The sequence below is a fragment of the Mytilus californianus genome, unplaced genomic scaffold, assembly GCF_021869535.1.
Source record: "Mytilus californianus isolate M0D057914Y unplaced genomic scaffold, xbMytCali1.0.p SCAF_6, whole genome shotgun sequence".
In the NCBI taxonomy this organism is placed as follows: Eukaryota; Metazoa; Mollusca; class Bivalvia; order Mytilida; family Mytilidae; genus Mytilus; species Mytilus californianus.
The window spans coordinates 62823232-62845656 of NW_026262712.1; the positions used below are offsets into that span (position 1 = coordinate 62823232).

General features: G+C 32.1%; 1 protein-coding gene and 1 pseudogene across 3 annotated transcripts in view; one reads left to right on the forward strand and one right to left on the reverse strand.

Annotated features, from left to right (window-relative positions):
• The window catches only part of LOC127704734 (U1 small nuclear ribonucleoprotein A-like), a 1100970-nt gene that overhangs the window by 368564 nt on the left and 709981 nt on the right, over positions 1–22425 (forward strand). The gene's annotated exons all lie outside the window — the stretch shown is intronic.
• Positions 3184–5398, reverse strand: LOC127704741 (uncharacterized; annotated as a pseudogene).

Consider the following 22425-nt stretch of genomic DNA (forward strand, 5'->3'; position numbering starts at 1 on the left):
CAATTTAGGAGCAAGAGTTGAATTAGGAAGATTGCCTATAGAATGTTTTATTAAAACACAAACCCTTTTATATTTAGCTAGACTATATAATAATAATATTAATCCATTGATAAAGGAAGCTTTTTTCTCTAGCACAGTCTCTAGATTTGACTGGAACTTATTCATGGTAAACATGTGCAAAAAATATTGTTGAAGAGACTAATATTGACCTTAATATTTTTTTCTAATTGTAAGGACATAAAAGATGTAAATAAAATAAAAAACGATATAAAGTTAAAAATGAAAAATAGATATGAAGATTTCATTGAAACTAAATTTGAAAACATTGATGATAAAAGTAAATTTTATCTATATAAAAAACTTAAAAAGGATTGCAAACTAGAATCTTATCTAAATATATCTAATTTTCAGATAAGGAGATTGATCACTTAATTTAGACTAAGTGATCACTCCCTCTTAATTGAAAAGGGGAGATATTTTAAAATTCCAAGAGAGGAAAGACTTTGTCATAAATGTAAAATACTAGAGGATGAGAAACATTTTTTACTCTATTGTGATTATAATAAAACACTAAGAAATGCCTTTTTTGAACACATATGTACTGAAAATAATAACTTTAATAATTTAAATGAGGAAGAAAAAATTCATTATTTACTAAATCCATCAACGCCTTTACAAACAAATAAGTTAGGATCCTTCTTGAAAGAGTCATTAGAACTGAGGGCAGGGGACTCTTAACAGCTTGTTTGTTTTTATAAATTCTGATGCTGTTTTTATTGTGTTTGTTTGATATGTATGTATATATGTTTATTATATGTTTATTGTGTTAATACATGTTGGTCACACACTGTAAAGTTTATACGACAATAAAATATTTGATTTTATTTGATTTGATAAATAAACAGACGACAAATTCATGATTTTTTAATAAAATAACAGATAATATATGATGTGTACTGTTTTTTTTTTAAATTCATGATATAGGTATGAGATGCGGACGGGTTTTCGCCGCGTCTACAGCCATCCAGGTGCAAAACTGATACACAAATAGATACATATTAAGAATAGTTAACGAACAGAGCGTGCAAGAAATTTCAAAGTAGTAGTTAAGTTTCATTTGTAGAAGAAAAGAACCTTTTAACATAATTATTAATGTTGTATAACTTAAAACAGGTTTTGTTATTCAGCTTCTTGATATTGAATCAAATTCCACTATGCTGTTTTCGTTATGCGATTCATGTTTACTGTCGAATAATGATACTAGACTTTCATTTTCACTGTAGGGCGATTCATTGTTATAGTACATGCGATGCATTTTCAAAGAAGGAAATTAATTTTTATTATATGAAGTCTTAATTCAGCCGACTCTCTAACAAAAATTATGAAGTCAGAAGGATTGATTATATATGCATACTTAGTGAGTGAAAGTCTGAGGTAATATATCAATAAATTCCTTAAAAATGGCATTTATTGCTAATATAGTCAATTCTATTTTCTCTAAGAATTTGTCCAGATCCAGATCTATATGTAGGAAAAAATTTATCATTTCCTATGACAGGCCATCATTTAATACATATATCTTGGAAAGTTAGGCCAATCCACGTCACCGAAAAAGCAACGTTTCTGCAGCTGTTTCGGTCTAAATCTACATCGCATACTAATAAATTAAATGTTATTAGAGGTATTTTCCTAATGCTTGTAATTTAAAGGTGTGGTTGGCTTGCTTGCTTTGTTTGTATAAATGTTTGGTTAAGCATTATAATTAAGATTGAGCAAACATTTATACAAACAAACAAAGCAAACAAGCCAACCAAACCTTTAAACCATAAGTATTCGGAAAATACCTCTAATGAATGCATTTTAATAACAAAGAGCATTCACAAAACGATCTTCATTTCACGATTAAATGAGTGGAAACGTTTTCATCTTGTACAAACAATTGACGCTTTGATGATTGAATAATTGATATTATCGTGCAATTGTGTATACATCTAATACAGTAAAGAAAGTTCGAGCAACAGTCGAGTCACCTTTATTTATGTTTGAATTTCTTACAAGTTGGTGTTACAAATAAGCAAATACGCAGTTGTAAGAATACAAGGAAATATTTACAACAGTCAGTTATTGTTACATGTTTAAATGGTTCTATACTACGTGGTATAACCGCCGTACAGTTGATTCCGGACGTTAATCGCTACATCGCGAAGCGATGTTGGTAGATAGACTGTTCTTATATTTTCACTAAAGACTAATTGACATAATGTTCAGTTTAGTATTCAATATTAATTAAAAACAAAGTTTACTGCTCCTGACATCATTGTATATTATTTATATTACATGAACACCATGTGACTATTTTAAAAAGACAGGACTGTGAATTACTTGTAAACATCGCGAAACAAACACTCTGTGTAACTCAAACTTGATTAAATTACAAATAGAGCATTCTAGTAGTTGGTTGGCTCTTACACTTAATGCGACCGTGTATTTTGTGATTTGTTGTTGTTAAAAATACATAATGCGAATGAAAAACCCGTTGTTTTAATTATTTGGAAGACATTTACTTGCAAAATTGACCTAATAATTTTGGCACTGTACGATTCATTCTCTTTGTAGTTCGTTGTACTTTCTTTAGCACCGTTCGTTGTACATTCTTGTACAGTTCGTTGTGAAAAAGCCTATCAATAGGATAGAAATACGAATGACACGGCGTGACAAATTTCAAAGCTTTTTTAAGCGAGTTTTAAAACTTTTAAATGAAATTTAATTTGAATATGCATGATATGAACGTGGTTATACCCGTGTTTATTCAATTAAGCATCTACGACTAGCTTGCATTTCAAATTGTAAATATCATCAATATTAAAGTCATTTAAAAACTATTTTCAGTTGTTGCATGTCGAATACATATAAAAAAAAAACAATGAAAATTCATCGCACCTCCAAAAATTTCACATCAGAAATGATTGCACTTACAGTGATAATTCATCGCATCTATAGTTAAAATGAATCGCATTCAGTAATCAATAATATGGATTCTGCTGTTTTAATGACACTTTTTTTGTACTTAAATCCTGTTATTTAACATTAAAAAGTTATATTCCAATGACATTGTTTTAAAACATACATTCAAATCAATTATTGTGTATTTTTAAAAAGTAAACAAACGCAGTTTTTCCCAGCATCCTTTATTCTACAATAGACGTACTCGCATACAACAGTGAAAATGAACTAACTGGATTCCCACTTTATATACACTGGCTGTGGCAAACGGATTCTTAAGGCAACAAACCTTGAATAAAAAACACTACAGCATACAAACTTATCCATGTTTGTTTCCCCATCATTTCAAAATACGCTGAAAAAAACAACATCAAAATGCTTCTGTACGCAAGTGCAGTTTTCTAAAAACGCATATTTTCCGAAACTCTACTGCTTTAGAGAAGAATAAAATTCAGCATGTTTGAATTCTGGTGCCTCACTAACCATTCCAAAATCTGTCGGACATACATTAATATACTTTATAACTACTCTGTAAAGAAAAGAAATTAATTAAATATTATTTGAAATTAACATTGATATCTACCTTTATTAAAGTTATATATTGTTATGTTATTCGCGATCTTCACATGGAATATGGACTCATATTCCCTGTCAGTGTTTTATATCCCCAGTACCATCAGGCGAAGGGGATATATTGCAGTGATAGGGAATTTATGCCGATATCCCCTTTGAAGCAAATATACGGGGGTCACATGTGGAGGAGGATCTACTTCCGGAGCACATGAGATCACCACAGTGTTTTGTGGAGTTCATTTTGTTTATTCTTAAGCTTTCTATGGTGTGTTGTTTTTTGTGTTGTGCAGTCTATTGTTCAATTTTCCATAACATTGTGAGTTTGTTTTCGACTTATGAGTGAATATCCCTTTGCTATTTTTCGCCTCTCTTTTTCAGATACCATTTGAGGAATCAAATACATAACAATTTTGTTATATTAAACTTAAAAGAACCTCAGCAATAAACCAAAAGTCATCAAAGGTCAATCTAGCAAAAGACAATCACATGATTCATAAACTGAAAATTTACCGTCAATTTGAATCATTTTAACACTTTCAACATATTTTATTGACAAAACAAAATAAGAAACGTGAAAACGAGTAACACATACGATGTCTTCTCCAATCACAAACAAAACATTATCCAAGAATACAGATGACAAATACGTGTATGACATTCAAGAAGCGAACGAAATAGCACATCAAACGGAATACCACCAGAGGCTGTACAATACCAATTGTATAATAGACCTTTGAAAAGTCAGATACACAAAAAGAAGGAAAGTATACTGCAATGATAAATAACTTTAACATAGTAAAGATATGAATGAGCATGCAATATATTAGTTTGTTAGTTTGTTTTTTACATTTATTGCAATAACAGGAATAACAAAACAAATAATTACCTGTTAAGTGGAAGATCTAGAAGTGAAACAAAAAAGGTATAAAGATTTTGTTGAAATCATCGTAGACTTTTTCTTTAAAAATGGATGATATGTCAACAAATATCATTGGCGTTTTCCTTCCATTGTTTAACATTCTATTTTCAGGGGAAACTAATATATACATCAACTGAAACAAATATTCCCATAGGAAAAGGATTGATATTATCTTATATTCAATGTTCAACACAAACAAGAATTTCTGGTCAAATTATAGACCACAGAGTATAATTATATGTTTGCATGTGCTTGTTTCTCACAATTAGTACCAAATTGAACACCTAACACAGTTTTTGAAATGTGCATTTGTTTTTTGAAAACAAAAACCACTATTTTTCAATGTTAAACATGACTACAAGTTTGTGTGTTTAAAAGAGACATTTTTACCAATCCACTGATATGATGCAAAATAACCGGATATGAATCAGGAATGTATTTAAACAGGAGTAACATGGTGGATCTCACTAGAGGAGCAGCAACAATCATTGTTGATTAATTCTTTCTGCGCTTTGTATTCCAAAATTTTGAAAGGATTCATGTTGGTTGATCAAAAGTTTCATGATAGTGTACGATGCACTGCTGTTTGACTGTTCGTTCTTTTCTTTTCTTTTTGTCATTATATTGTCTGTTTTTTATTCTACTTGTGTTTTCCCCGCTTCTTTGGTATATTTCCCCCTTTTCATACGATGTCTTACCTCTAATGGTGCCTTTAGAACTTCACTGGCTCTTTCTGCAATTTTATCCTCGAAATTATCTGGTAAGTCTACTACTTTTATGATTGTATGGACTGTCATTCCAGGCATTATGTTGAAGCTATAGGTAGTAACTGAGTCTGGATTTCAGATCTTTTAAAATCATAAAAGTAAAACAATACCTCTTAATCAGATTTGCTAGATTTGATTGATTGATAAGTTGTTAACGTCTAGTAATAAATATGATATTAGTAAGTGTGATGCCATGTTAAAATTGTACATAAATATATATATGTATACATATACATATCTAGCTTAATAAAATACTAAAATTTAAATAACAGGCCTACAATAAAAGTTCAAAAGCAAAGCTGTCACTCTAGCCGGACATTTTTCAATCTGATTGCAAGGCGATCAGCATTTTCTCTGACTCGCAAATGCTGCATTTCTTATAGGATCTCTAGATCTTGTTCTATTGCATTGGAATTTTCAACTTTTCTTTATTGTGTTATTTTAGCTCTAGCATTTCAGAAAAAAGTTTTCTGTCGGAATACGTTTCTTATTCACCAAAACTGGTATCGCATATAAGACATGTCATTCGGAGTAAAAATTGAACAGAACAAACTAAAACTGAGCGCACTATGATTATTTATTTTAGTAATACAGTTTACGACATACACAATATCAGTGTATAACACAAAGATCTTAACAAGTCTAATTAAAAGAATAAGATAAGACAGTCGATCTAGTACATATATATTTTTCGTCGCTCATACTATAAATAGGCAGAAAATTAGAAAAACATTGTTTATTCACAATAAAATTTACCAAGTGTATACATAAATATAAGTTAACGATAACTTACCATAAAACGAAGTTATCTGGTCAAATATTTGGTTCACAGGGTACGTATTAAAATCTCGTTTATACATATCTTCGATGGACATTTACAAGATAAAAGAGGATATAATTGGGGGAGCATGGTTTGGATATAACCCAGTGTTAGTTCAAATCCCGTCGAGGTACTAAAAGTCAGCATACAAATCTAATTCTAACACTGTTGGGTTTAATTTTCAGACTTTTTTTTTGGCTGAAATGTCACTAAGATATGAAATAACCACTGAGGTGATGTAGAAATGATGACATGAGATTACATCCTGTATATAGGCCGAATCAATAATTTCAATTTTTTGATTAGTCGAAATATTTATTATTTTGAAGAAAGATTATTTTGTCAGGGATAGGGGAAGAAATATGGTGCCGACACCCTCATCGGCCTCTCCTTTTTCCACACACATCGACATTATTTTCTTTCCATTAAACGTATAGAATTAACGTAAGCAAAATATTGAAAGAATGGGTGATGCAAGTGCTGGAAGATTGACCTTCAATTTGAACTAAATTGGAAAATAGTTGAGTTGGTTTACCAAGCAAGTTTATTGATATTTGTTTTGGTATTTTGTCATTTTCAGATACATTATTCATTAGCTTTATGATATAGTTGGACATTCGGTCTGAAATAAATGAAATTTTGTTTTTATTCTTTGGTGTAGTTGTGTAGTTTGTAGACATTTTTGTACTTTAGCCAATCCTATTGCAAACTAGATTTCTGTGCTAGCTACTTCTATTGCAAAAGTTGATATTTATATTACAGACATTTAATTTTAAAACAGCGAGTCGATGTTAACTTCGCGATGTCTAAAAGTTATGCTAAATACTTATACAACGGTAACTTAATTTGATTTCAATCGTACACTAATGGTAGTTTCAAACCAGTTTTACGATTCATAATAACAACTTTAGGTCCATTTGATATTAACGTTTAACAGGTCAGGAACTCTAGATTTTCTGACGTCAGTATATATTTGCATAGAAATAGAAGTTAAACATGGCTTTGAAAAACTGACCAATCGACTCAATGAACTATAATGCATTGTGGGCTACTACCACTTAAAAATACGTGGAATAAGTGGGAAAACTGTCAATTAATATAATGTCTGGGACTCTCATAATAAATGTTTTTGTTCAGCGAATGTGTTTAATGTAAAATATATAGCATAATCTTCAATTTGCATGCTCAGATTAAAAAAAATATTGTTTACTGGCATCACGATTCGAATTTCATTTTCGCCTTGTAAAAGTAGTTGAACAGGTTTTGTCTGTTGTTATGCATTGTACCTGTACATTAATTTCACGATAAAACAGTGAAATTTCCAATGAAATGACCACTGTCCAGTATAAAAATAATTTGGGCTCTTTTAAACTGTCAAAGTGGTTTGAAGGAATGGGTTACACGTCTATCTATATATATGCTATTGGATTTTTCGTATCCTGTATAATGCCATTCCAAAAACATTGCTGCCTCGACAAATACAAAGAACATGGTACTGAAACACTGTTTAATTTCAAGCATGTTCCCGTTGTGGCGTTACAGGCTGCCCGGCAATATAGATGTAACGACAGACGCAAACTTATCTGCACTGGATGTGTAAACTTTTTATCATGACCTGATCTCAAAGTAAGTACATCATATTTTGTGTTATAAAAAGCGGGGACGGTAAATAGCTTAACATGTTTTGTATATTTTTTTCAATCGATGTAGTCCGTCTGTTGCTTATTCTATCCCACAATATACCTAAGAGGTATTTTTATCGTTCGGCTGCTGTCCTAAGACTTATGTGCAATATCTTTCAAAACCTCCGGATCATAGTGGGTGCCATATTGCCTATTTAGGTTTTCTAAAACGTGCTTTGTATACAGAAATAAGATGAGGTGTGAGTGCCAATGAGACATCTCTCCATCCAAGACACAATCTAGTAAAGTAAACAATCATAGATTACAGTACGACCTGCAACGCTGAAAAGTAAGCTATAAACGGACCAAAAATAACTAGTGTAAAACAATTCAAAACCAACGGCCTAATTTATGTACAAAACGAGAAGAGAAAGTCTATTTTTCGTTTTTATAGTCTTTAGTACGTGATGGTTTGACTTATATTGTTTAGCATTATTAACCAATATATAATAAAGTGTATTATAAATAAAACTACACCTTTATCAATAAAAGCCAAACCAGTCCATTACAGACTTACGCCTGGCCATTATGAATGAATCGGTCCATTCTGAACGAACACGGCCATTATGGCCATTCAGTTGTTATCAATTTAAATACATATTATGGGAAAATAGGTGAATTATGAAATTAACAGTTCCAAAGAACAAATATCTTATTTGACCCATATGACAAATTAATATCTTTTGATAAAATCTTTTTAGAATAAATAAATATGAAACATAGATTACAAGTCAAAATTCATTCAACTTTATTATTGTTCCCTGAAATAATTTTTTTGCAAGCGGGGTATCTTTGATCACTAGATCACATATATAGATATAGGAAGATTTGGTATGAGTGCCAATGAGACAACTCTCCATCCAAGTTACAATTTATAAAAGTAAACCATTATAGGTCAAGGTACGGCCTTCAAAACGGAGCATTGGCTCACACCGAACAGCAAGCTATAAAGGGCCCCAAAAAAAAATTACTAGTGTAAAACCATTCAAACGGAAAAACCAACGGTCTAATCTATATAAAAACGAGAAACGAGAAACACGTATGAACTACATAAACAGACGACAACTACTGTAATCAGATTCCTGACTTAGGACAGGTGCAAACATTTGCAGCGGGATTAAACGTTTTAATGGTACCAACCTTCTCCCTTTTCTGAAACAATAGTATAACATCACAACATAGAAAAACACACTATAAAATATCAATTGAAAGTTTTTAACTCAATCAAAAAACGTAAATTAACACACAATGAACGAATAAATTTGACCTGTGACACCTGAATGCAAATACACAGTTAATAAAAAATTACAAGGGATAAATAATTAAAGTCAAAAGTAAATAAACAGGTTTAAACAAAGTTAAAGTATGATATCACTGTGAAATTTCAAACAATTTATAGAAAATCATCACTTTTGAAGAAACCTGCGTCATATTATACACAGGTAAATGAAAATAATTTTGTTGTTAATTATACTTCTTCTTCTGTGTGTATAAAATCTTCCGTTTAGGAATACCAAGAAAATTTCTTTAATATCAATAAAACTAATCTAACACTTGGTACATATGGGGTGAATATCAACAATAAAAATATACAATTAGTGCTAGATAAAACTTCATGTACAGGTCCAAGAACAGCATCTAAGGAAAAATGAAATAATTTTGATGTTCATATAGTACGAAGAAGTGAAAATTTGTAGTAATTAAATACCAAATAATCAAAGCTGGTATATAGACAAGATCCATGTTAACATTAAATAACAAAAAGGCATTACAAATAGTATCAACAGGTCAAATAAAAAGAAAGTATGATTTGAGAGTACTCGCAGTTACTGACAGCTAGTTAAAAGCCAAAACAATTAATAATAAAAAATCATGCATCAGAGACTAAAATCAACTAAAATACATCCCAGGGATTTAGTATTTTAACGTCATGAACAGTCAAAGAAGACATGACTTGTGCAATGCCAAAAATAAATGTATCGACAGGTAGTAGGATAGTTAGGAGTGACTTCTTTATAGATAAAAATGAACGTGTGTGTGTCTCTATACATCCCGTTTGAAAAGAAAATACAAATTTAGTTATGTTTTAATTTGCTGATGACAAAATCGATATTAGTGCCAATGTAAACTATATTCAGAGATCTAATTACAACATTGGTACGATAACCCTTACTAATAAGTTTGTTTAAAGGATCGATGAGTTTACACGGATCACATGATGATTTCCGCGCTTTAAGTACAATATTACCATAAAATTTAGGATGTGAAATACCATTTTTACAAGGTACAGCCAAATTTACTAATAAAATCTTTGTATCTATGAAAGAATTTAGTAAAAGTTTTAAGTAGTTTATGGTAACGAAATCCCTGACTTAATAATTTTCCAGTGATGCATTGATTACGTTTGTTAAAATCTATGACATCACTACACACACGGGCATACCGAACGAGTTGGGATATATAAACACCGTATGATGGAACCAAAGGCACATCGCCGTCTAAAAAAGGAAAATTAACAATAGGGAATGAAAAATCGTCTCTTTTGTTGTAAATTTTAGTATGGAGTTTCCCTTTAGAAATTGAAATGTCTAAATCTAGAAAAGGCCAACTGCTGCTGTTTATGTTAGATTTAGTTGAAGTAAGTTCTTTTGGGTAAATTTCGGTAGTATATTTAGAGAACTATATATATATTATCCTGCATTCATGGTAAAGCGGAGGTAGAGAGTGATTGTCCGTCCGTCTGTCCGGCTGTCCGTCCGGCTGTCCGTCTGTCAGTCCGGCTGTCCGTCCGGCTGTCCGTCTGTCAGTCCGGCTGTCCGTCTGTCAGTCCAGCTGTCCGTCCGTCCGGCCGGCTGTACGTCCATCTTTTAGTCCGTTAGTTCGTCTGGTACGGTTTCACTTTTGTATCTACAACTCTGACCCCCGAACCACTTATCATAATGAAATAAAACTATGTCATATTCCTTACCATACCAATACGAAATAAATGTCATTTTGAACTTCATATTTTGTTTTTGGTCAAAATTATTTTGGAGTTTTCAAAATATGGAATTTACCCATATTGTATCCGTAACTCCTCCTAAACCATTTATTATGATTTAATGAATCTTTCTCAGATTCGTTATCATATAAAGCAATTGTGCAACTCCTATTTAGGTAAGGGTTAAAAATATTTTTGGGGTTTTTTTTTCAAACCACAGACTTAGCCATTTCCTTTTATTGGGAGTACCCATTTTGTATCCGCAACGCTTCCTAAACCAGTTATAATTTAATGAAACTTGTATGTTTAATACATAACTTATATGTATGACGGAACTAGAACTGGCGTACGCTCACGCTAAAAATGTCTAAAGAAATGCGTCGCAATGTTCTGAAGCTGATTTTCATTTCTTATAATTATACTACCAACCTAAATTTTATGTAATATTTGTCACTGAACGTACCACAGATATAGGTCAATGTCGAGGTTTTTCCTAACAAAATGTTAATCATAAAGGACATTTTAATAACAATAGACACTCTTGTCTTATATATTGCCTACGACAATCTTACTTACATGTTCAAAAATATAATGTCTTTAGAATGACTCGTTAAAGAAATATTGCAACCAATTTAATACTTGATTTTATAAAATTTCAGAGAAAAAAGGAACATGCAGATGATATCCAAATGCTGCCTTGTAAAATAACCAAATACACGATGGTGAATAATGATAGCACATCCACAAGTGTTCCTGTGAATAACAGACACTCTCGAGTTGACACAATTTATCATGTGGACATAGATATTCAAACCTGTGGAACAGGCCTCATTCGGGAAGAATTTGGTTGTCAATTTGATTCCGTGTCACCAATATTTCAAGAATTGGCCGGACAAATACAAAACTTGCATTGTCTTATTTCAGAGAAAGATGTGGTCATTAATAGTTTAAGGAAAGAAATCGAAGGCCTTTGCAGTATTGAAACTGAAAAAGATCGAATAAATGTTATTGAACAAATTTTTCTCAAAGAAAAAGAGACTTTTAAAAGATTGCGATTTTTCTAGAGATGTAAATGGTTTGCCAATACTTTCCCCAAATGATATATAGCTGAAAAACAAACGCTTATAGTAAGAAAAGTAATTGATTGTTTAACTAAATCTATTTCAGATGTTGATACTTATGAGAATTCCCAAAAACGCCAATTCCGCAAGTCTTTTGCAATTGAATTGTTGTTTTCAGCAACATATTTGCGTTATATTTCTCCCATGTCACTTGCTGGCTTGATTTTATTGTATAGTTCAACAAGAAGTAAAACTGCAGTTGCTACTTTTTACACACTTTACCATCAGGTGGTTACACCTTATTACAAAACTGGTTGCTGTCATTGAAAGCTATTCCTTGTGTCTCTACGAATGAAGTTTTTGATTACGCATATGCCTTTTACAACAATCAGCACCTACAAAAGGTTTGGTTATCGAGAAATTCCAACAAACAGACATAAGAAGTTATGACAAACATAATCAAATTAGAATTGAATGGTTTTAATTGTCAAAAATATGAAAACTTGCACCCACGAAAATTTGAAAATTTAGGACCTTATGAAGAACCACAAACGACTGAAAACGACTTGCTTTACGTTTTTACTACACTTGAAACAGTTTTACAATATACTGAAGATACGGATACAATACAAAACAAAATCATGGATGACAATTTCAAAGCTAAGTTTATTCAGTGCTATCAATGCAATAAAATGTTTGGTAAAGACAAGATAAAATGTGATGTTTGTAAAATTAATCTGAGAAATGGGATACTACCCCAGGAAGCTATATCAACAAATATTGTACTAGAAAAAAGGAAGAAAAGGTCAAATTTATTAACTACACAGAAAACTTCTCGGATGATGGAAGTGTAACTTTAGTAAGCGAGACAGATTTACCTCATAGCAATAGATATAAGAAGATGTGGTATGAGTGCCAATGAGACAACTCTCCATCCAAGTCACAATTTATAAAAGTAAACCATTGTAGGTCAAAGTACGGTCTTTAACACGGAGCCTTGGCTCACACCGAACAGCAAGCTATAAAGGGCCCCAAAAATAATTAGTGTAAAACCATTCAAACGGGAAAACCAACGGTCTTATCTATATAATAAACGAGAAACACGTATGCACCACATCAACAAACGACAACTACTGAACATCAGATTCCTGACTTGGGACAGATGCAAACAATTGCAGCGGGTTTAAACGTTTTAATGGTACCAAACCTTCACCCTTATCTGAAACAATAGTGTAACATCACAACATAGAAAGACACACTATAAAATATCAATTGAAATGGCTTAACTCAATCAAAAGACATATTAACGCAAGTGAACATACACTGGACGAATAAATTTGATCTATGATACAATGTAAATACAAAATCAATACAATAAGGGATGCTTTATTTAAGTGACAGTATTATACCGCTGTGAAATGTTTAACAATTTCAGAAAAAAACAATAGCATTGAACAAAAATCCGCCATTTACAATAATATTATACACAGGTAAATGAAAATAATTTTGAAGTCAGGTATACAGTTTAAATGGAAATATTTTTACAAAATAAATAATTTTGATGTTCATAGTACGAAGAAGCGAAAATTTATAGTAATACCAAACACTTATCAAAGCTGGTATATAGACCAGATATAACCTTGAATAAGTAAACATTAAATAACAAAAAAGCCTTACAAATAGTATCAACAGGTCAAATTAACAAAAAAGTACGATTTGAGAGTACTCGCAGTTACTGACAGCTAGTTAAAAGCCAAAAACAATTAATAATAAAATATCATGCATCAGAGACTAAAATCAACTAAAACACATCCCAGGGATTTAGTATTTTAACGTCATGGACAGTCAAAGAAGACATGACTTGTGCAATGCCAAAAATAAATGTATCGACAGGTAGTAGGATAGTTAGGAGTTAACCTCTTTATAGATAAAAATGAAAGTGGGTGTGTCTTTATACATCCCGTTCAAAAAGAATACAAATTTAGTTATGTTTTAATTTGCTGATGACAGAATCGATATTAGTGCCAATGTAAGCTATATTCAAAGATATAATTACAACATTGGTAAGATGACCTTTACTAATAAGTTTGTTTAAAGGTTCGATGAGTTTACACGGATCACACAGTGATTCCCGCGCTTTTAGTACAATATTACCGTAAAATTTAGGATGCGAAATACCGTTTTTAATAAGTTTTCTACAGGTACAGCCAAATTTACTAATCAAGTCTTTGTATCTATGAAAGAATTTAGTAAAAGTTTTAAGTAATTTATGGTAACGAAATCCCTGACTTAATAATTTACCAGTGATGCATTGATTACGTTCGTTAAAATCTATGACATCACTACACACACGGGCATAACGAACGAGTTGGGATATATAAACACCGTATGATGGAGCCAAAGGCACATCGCCGTCTAAAAAAGGAAAATAAACAATAGGGAATGAAAAATCGTATCCTTTGTCGTAAATTTTAGTAATACTATGGAGTTTCCCTTTAGAAATTGAAATGTCTAAATCTAGAAAAGGACAACTGCTGCTGCTTATGTTAGATTTAGTTAAAGTAAGTTCTTTGGGGTAAATTTCGGTAGTATATTTAGAGAACTCTGGATTTTTTAACGAAAAAATATCATCCAGATAACGGTAGGTATTTTTGAATGTATCAACCAAATGTAACAATGACGTGTCTTTACTGAGTTTGGTCATAAACTGAGATTCATAGCAATACAGAAATAAATCTGATATTAAAGGGGCGCAGTTAGTGCCCATAGGAATACCTACTACTTGCCGATACACTTTATCGCCGAAACGTACATATATGTTGTCCAGGAGAAAATTTAAAGCTTCAATCATAATCTTCACATTTCCAGTAAGTGTATCTAGCATACTTTCCTTTTTCGTTACAGAAAAAGGATTTAAACAAGTTACAGTAAATAGATTTGCAATGAAATTTTTCAAAAGACCATTTAATTAAATATGAAAACTTTTTTTGATAAGATTGTGTGGAATTGTAGAGAGTAGAAAAATCATAACTGTCAACAGAATTAAAAGGACCATCAAAAAGCATGTATTTTATCTAAAACCTCTAAAGAATTTTTAACACTCCAAAAATAATTAATACCATTATTTTCATAAGCTTTATTACAAAAGTAAATAACAAGTTCTTTGATAGTAGTAAGGGAGGTAGTTAGAAGCACTGATAGATTAGTAGTAGAACACTTACTTGATACGAAGATGAAACGGAATTTATTTTATTTTTTTTGTGCAATTTAGGTAACCAGTACGTAGTAGGGACTTTCAAATGTTCGGAAGAGGCTTTAAGCTGGGTAGTGGCAGTGATATGCTTGTTTACAATTTGACTCTCTGTGGAGCGTACGGGCCTGAATGTAGAAGAATTGATAATTTCGTTTTGGAGAACTTCCGTGTAGTATAACACTGCATCACTTGAGCATCCGTTGTACACTACAAAATCGGCGCCAGTGCCGAGGGATGTATCTACAAAATTAAGTCTAATAGATCCAGTATTTGTAAATCCTGCATCAAAATCCTGTCTAAGAGTGGTTTTAGATAAAGTTGCTATAGATTCCGGAATTATTACAGGATCACGTCATTTTGTGTATGTTGTATGCGATGGTTCTCCCATGACACGTCTTTGGCAACTTATAATGGAGGAACCAGAGAAATATTTTTGAGTCGTCCCACTAACAGGTCTTGGTCATGAGGAGATGAATATGGTAAAATCCTTTACAGAGATGTTCTTTGATTTCATAATAAAAAGGTTTTTCGAATAAAATATTTCGTCAAATTTGGTATGGAAGACATCACACAAAATATATGTTGATTGAGAGTTTTGGACTTTGCGATAGATTCCTCCTGCCACCAGAAATTCGAAATTGTTCAAATAAACACCAGTCCTTTTCCCATATTGGTTGCATCGATGCTCATCAGGGTTTAGATTTCATATTATAGAATATAATCGTAACATTAAAAATCATATATCTGGTGTGGCTAACAGTATAAAATGGGAAACAGTAAATAAGAATTACGATACGCTTGAAATTTTGATGGAGAACATTAAATCCTTAATTGAAAGAATAGAATATATGAGGCAATCGAGACAAATACAGGAATTTAAATCTGAAAGGGACCTGTTACGAGCAGAATTAAGAAAAACAAAATACCTGTATCCAATAAATGAGAAAAATATAATAGGTTTAAATCCAACGCTGCAATGTTCACAAAACATATCAACGTTCACGTCCTCGTCGCACATAAACATGGATAGCATCATAAATAATTTTATTAAGATTGACAAATATCCAAGTCTGTTAAAAATATCGAAAAATTCCAATATCTACATCAGAAGAAAACGAACTTTGCAAAGAGAAAAACAAAACTAAGCTGCTTGCAATGATTGAGGAAAATATTGCTCCATTACCTTCAGAACAAAGAAAACAGTTTGAAATAGAAAACAAATCCAAAAACTGAAATATGCCAAAAAATCCATACTGATAGAATTTGTTAACCTTGTCAGACAAGGAGTAAGAAATTTCTGGAGCAGTTTTGATGAAATTTGATAGAGGATATAGGTTTTATACATGTTCTGTACCTGTCAAATTCTAAATATAAAAAAATATTACATAGTATCATATAATAAATATCTCTTTTCAAGATAATGGAAAACCAATCTTTCTGAAAGGTGTTTGTATATAAAAATAAGGAGATGTGGTGTGATTGCCAATAAGACAACTATTCACCAAAGTTCATATGAAGTGGATGTGAGCAACTATAAGCAACCGTATAAGGCCTTCAACAATGGGAAAAACCCATACCGTATAGTCGACTATAAATGGCCCCGATTGATGATTACACGTGTTTGTTTCTTAAAGACAAATTAATAAATACATATCCTTCCTCGATTTAAATGACTTTTTAATCATAAAAGAAGGTACAATATCATAACATCAATTTTGCTAAAAGCTGGGACATTTAAGTGACCCCAACAGATATTTGACACACTCTAAGTCTTCCCCTTTTTTTGAACCCAAAATTCAAGGATCCCTTATTTTTCTAACTATCTGAATGAAAGCTTATCTTATGGGTTATTGTGTTTTTCACTGTTGTTTCGTTGCTGTCTTTCGGACGAATATCTGAAATCTTCGTGTAATTATCTATCATATTAATGGCTATATTTCGGATAATTCAAACACTGGCTTTTTCGCAAAGAAACAACACTTCGTTAATCTGAGCATGGAACGAATACTTTATATCATGGACTATAAATGTGGATACACAAAAATTAAAAACTAAGCAAAATTGTTAATCACGCAATGCATGAAACAATGTGTTGTATTTCAGTAAAAACACGTGTTCTCGGTTGATCGTACTCCGTGAAACACGTAGTAGTCCATCATGCATTGTTACTCAATAAGTGGATTATATCCATATAAGGTAGTGTTCCCAACCTGTTTAAGATGTTTCGTATTTGATTTGAAGTAGTTTTGTAATATAAATTTTGAGTTTTATTCATCAGATAGGATGCCTTATATATTTGAGGTTTAAATGTGTCCTCATTATTTATAAAATAAATTATCGAAAAATTCAAATATATTCAACGAGTGACCGAACAATACATTAATTCACGAATGCGCGTAGCACATGATTTAATTATCAGTGTTCTTCGGTAACGAGTTGAATATTTTTCGATATTTGTATTTTTTTATTAGTTTTTCTTTTTATCACATTGACAATTGGCTTTTTAAAAGAAATAAAGTAAAAAATGCAAGAACTATATCTTTTTCTACGCATTCACAATTTCTTTTGATGCAACGTCGTCGACAACACTGATTGTTGTATGACGCCAGAGGAGTGAAATTATCGAGTTTATTTCACATGTGAAATTGTCGATTTCATTTCACTGGGATGGGAAATCGCGGTAATTCACTGCAATCAATGTATTTACTATATATATATATATATATAAATATATATTTTTCGCGAACCATTTAGGTCACGGAAATTCCATTTTTTTGCCATCAGTAAGGAGAGTTGTACAAATTATGTGAATACACAGAACCCCGATCCAATTCATCTTTTGCTAAAATTATTTATCATTTTCTGTTTTGTAACTCCTAACATCATTCCATTTTTCTCTAATTTCAAATAAAATATGCCAAAACCTGCAGTAAAAATAGATGTAGGCCCCAAATAAACATTCCCCGATTGGTTGAACTACTATGGCGTCGATGTAAAGCAACGCAAGCCTCGATGTAAAGCACACGCTTCCCAAGAGTAAGGAGAGTTGTACAAATAATGTGAATACACAGACCCCCGATCCAATTGATCTTTTGCTAAAAGTGTTCATCATTTTCTGTTCTGTATCTACCAACAACATTCCATTTTTCTATAATCCCGATTTAAACATGTCAAAACCTGCAGTAAAAATAGATGTAAGCCCCAAGTAAACATTCCCCGATTGGTTGAAAAGCTGTAACCTCGATGTAAAGCAACGCAAGCACACGCAAAAATTTCCGTTGATATGTTGAACTTCGACCCCGGGCCGATTCACAAGGAGACTTTCTTGCGCTCAAATGTAATTCTAAGTGAAGTATACTGGGAAAGTAAAATTTTGGTAAGTATTACTTATTAATGTTAAGGTTCTCCAGAGGTGGTTCTTTAGACCTTCTTGACGGTCAATTTAATCCCATTTATCAATTATCCCCGATGACAGAATGGCAACCCAGTCAATTTGTGTCATGAGTGGAAATCTCATCTATTTGATGAAATAACTTCTTTATTAACTGTACATGCAATATTTTTGTAGTTTTTGATGACCGTGCACATTCCCATTGCATGTCCGCAAGATAAATGGGTTATGCATTTGAGAATTGTGTAATAACAGTAATTATGTAATGAGAATAATGGCGGACGATTAAAATTTGTGACGTCAGTGCGTGATCACGTGACATTATAATTTGTAAACAAACGGGCTCCTCATGTAACACGTGTCGGAACTATCCATACAAGGTGCAATCAATCTTATATTTAACTATTTGATGATATTTCTGTGTCTGTTTGTAGGTTTTGCAGATCAGATGTCATACTCATAATGTTGTTTCATAGTCATAGACAAAGTACCATTGTTCCTGTTCAATACTTGCAGTAGTTGTGATTTTTTTTTTATAGAATTAGAAGGTAAGTCTACATTAGTCATTCTGAAAAAAATGTTGACAATGATCACATATTGTTTAAGTTCAATTAACATGTAATAATATGCAGGATAATATATGGACTTGATACTGCTTCAAGGTTATGCAGGTTTGTCAATGTAAAAATAAAATAATTTGTTTTCTAACTTAGGGAGCTACCATTTGGTTTTTAGGGGGGAAAAGGGGGGAGGGAGGGTCCTGAGATGAAATTTGAAAACAAATACAAAAGAACTATAGTTTGGTGCATTTTATACAATATAGTTAATATTGAAATCCTAGAATAAAGTTTTATATCAGTACCCATCAATTTGACTTATTATGATGACTCAGCACTTTTCTCAACACAGTATTGTTCTCAGTTAAAAATTTCTATTCTTTGTGATAAAAATCAAATGTACTTATCAAATGCTTCAAAATAGTAAAATATGACTGAAGTCTGATTGATTTTGATTTCCCTTGCTATCTTGAGTATAGGGAAAACGGTACTTTTTATTCTGCCATAGGCGACATAGGTTTTAAAATTTATATTGTAAATATACACATTGCAGTTATTCATAGATAAATAAAAAAATATATTGTACCCTTACATCCAATCACAGCGCTCCTAATTTGACTTCCTTCACCTGCCTTGGGTACACAAAAGGCCAACCTAATGCTGGGAAAATGTAATAGTACCGTTTTCCCTAAAGTGAATGCAACCTCTTTTTTGAAGGTAAGTAATAGTTAACAAACTTTATCACTTATCAGTAGTTTAGAATGGTTTAAAGAAACATCTAATAGATGTAACATGCATTATGCTTTCCTCACAAAAAGTTTGCATGTGTTTTAAAGTGGTTATTTAGCAATGTAATTTTTTCCCTCAGTAGTAACATTAATTTGGAAGTACGTTATAGGATTTCAGTTAACCAAAATTATTTCAGGCCTAAAACAACAATTTTGACTACAACTTCCTGAAATAAGTACTTATTCAGCCATGCAGTACTTTATATAGCTTTAATAAGAAAGATTACTCCTATTGTTGCTGTTCCCTAAATGTCTTCTTTTCTTTATCTTGGTCAAAGACAAACAAGCGACACATTGACATGTTTATATTAACTGTGTCGTTAGCAATGTAATCGTAAGAAAAGAGATCAGTTAACGTGGAATCACAAGTGATGAGACATTGATACATACCTCAAAACCTTGCAAATTTCTTCGCCACTCCCTGGTCAATCCCTATACATGTATAAATCTTAGTTCCAACAAGATTATTTGGTGATGCCCCTTCAATTATGGTCTATTGACCTCTGCATAGTTTCCGTATACAAGTTTGTGATAACATAAGTTTAAGCAGAACCAGCCATGGTAAATCAATGATATTTGTTTCACACAGTTTTGCAATTGGCATATCTCGGTGGGGGCATTAAGTTTTACCCATGTCCGTCTGAACGTCCCTAAGTTGGTTTCTGTTCTACAACTATAGTTTGCCTCAACCAAATGTTATGAAACTTATACACAATTCTTATTACCGCAAACCACAGATCAAGTTTGAATTTTAGTGGTGTCACTTTAACCATTCTAGAGTTATGCCCTATACAGATGGAAAAATTGCTAAATTTTTGTTTCTGTCCACTAATTTTAGTTTGCCTTAACTACATGTTATCACACTTACATGTATACATAATCCTAATTACCTTTAAACACAGATCAAGTTTGAATTTTGGGGGTGTCACTTTAGTTTCTGTTCTCTAACTTAATTTTGCCTCAATCAAATGTTATGAAACTTAAACTCGATGCTTATTACCACAAAACACAGATAAAGTTTGAATTTTAGTGGCGCCACTTTAATTTTTCTAGAGTTATGCCCCCTTTATAAACTGAAAAGTTGGATAGAGCTGAAAACAATATTGTCTCAGTATGATCATCCGCAATCAACAGAATATTTCTTTAAACGTTTTAATTCAATTAAACTATTACTTTTTAGCTCTTCGTCTGTATTTGGAAAAGTAAAAGATCACTGGTATCGGATTGAAGCACAAAATCGTGGAGCTTTACATGTTCACTGTTTAATATGGCTGGAGAGCAAAATTGAAAGTGAACAACTAATAAGTGCACAAATACCTACACAAACTGACATTTTTTCGAAACAATTAGCAACAATGGTCAGAGATTATCAAATACACAATTGTCGCCCAAACAGATGTTTTCGTTCAACTAAGGGATTGGCAACAAAACAGTGTAAATATGGTTTCCCATATAAAAAACGAGAAACTGATGGTTATGACGAAGAAGGTATGCGTTATGAATACAAACGGACATCCATAAATGATACCAGAGTTGTTCCTTACAACCCATATACTTTGTATGCGTGGGATGCACACATCAATGTCCAACAAGTAACCAGAAGTGGACTAGAACGTTATTTAGTCAAGTACATTGCAAAAGTTGAACCAAAATTGATACCAAGATTACGTTTCCTGACGCCTTTGGATGGTGAATCTTTTTATTTCCAAACTCTTCTTTCTCAAGTGTCATACAGAAAGGAAGAAGACTTAATTTCAGAATTCAATATGTCAAAATCATACAAAGAAGAATGTTACATACAGACTCTTTTCGAAACAGATGATGCACTTGACATTGTTTTCAGAGAAATGAAAGAACGCAATTTTGATGCTCATCAAATTGGACGCATGGCAAGAAAACTGTTGATAGAACAGGTGTCAGATGAAAAGACTTTAAAAAAAAATTCAAGGGTTAGAATTGGGAGAAGATGTTGACTTCAGCAATTTATCAGATCAACAACTGAAAGAATATGACAGTTATATATGTAACGAAACTGAAGCTGACATTCATTCATCTGAGGTTTTATCCATTCTTCACTGGTCAAAAGACATGATTTTGAATGATCAGAAGAGTTTACTCATGAGAAAACATCAAATGACTGCATCACAAAAAACAGTATTCGATTCCTTAATGTCGTATGAAGGCAATCAACTCTTGGCATTTGTTACAGGTCCCGGGGCTGTGGTAAATCCTTTCTGCTACACACCTTAGTTCTACAGTATGAATTTAATTGTTCAATTGTGGAAGTATTGGCAACATCAGGAAATGCTGCATTACTGGTAATACTTGTAAAATATATATGTCGTCTTTACAGTTGTGGATGCAAGCCATGTATGATGTTGGATGTATTTTAATTTCGTACAAGCTTCAAGCATCCTGCGCTTCTTTCTCGTCACTTTGTCATTTTTACTCAGTCTTGTATGGATTTTTTTGTCGGACATGTATTCAAAAGATTATTCATTTATATACATACATATATAAGTTTTTAGCTCAATTTCATTTGAGGAACATAAACAAGACCAATCTTTCTGTCTATATTTATTTGTGTTTGCAATGATAATGATGCAGGAAAATAACTTTCTGAAAATAATA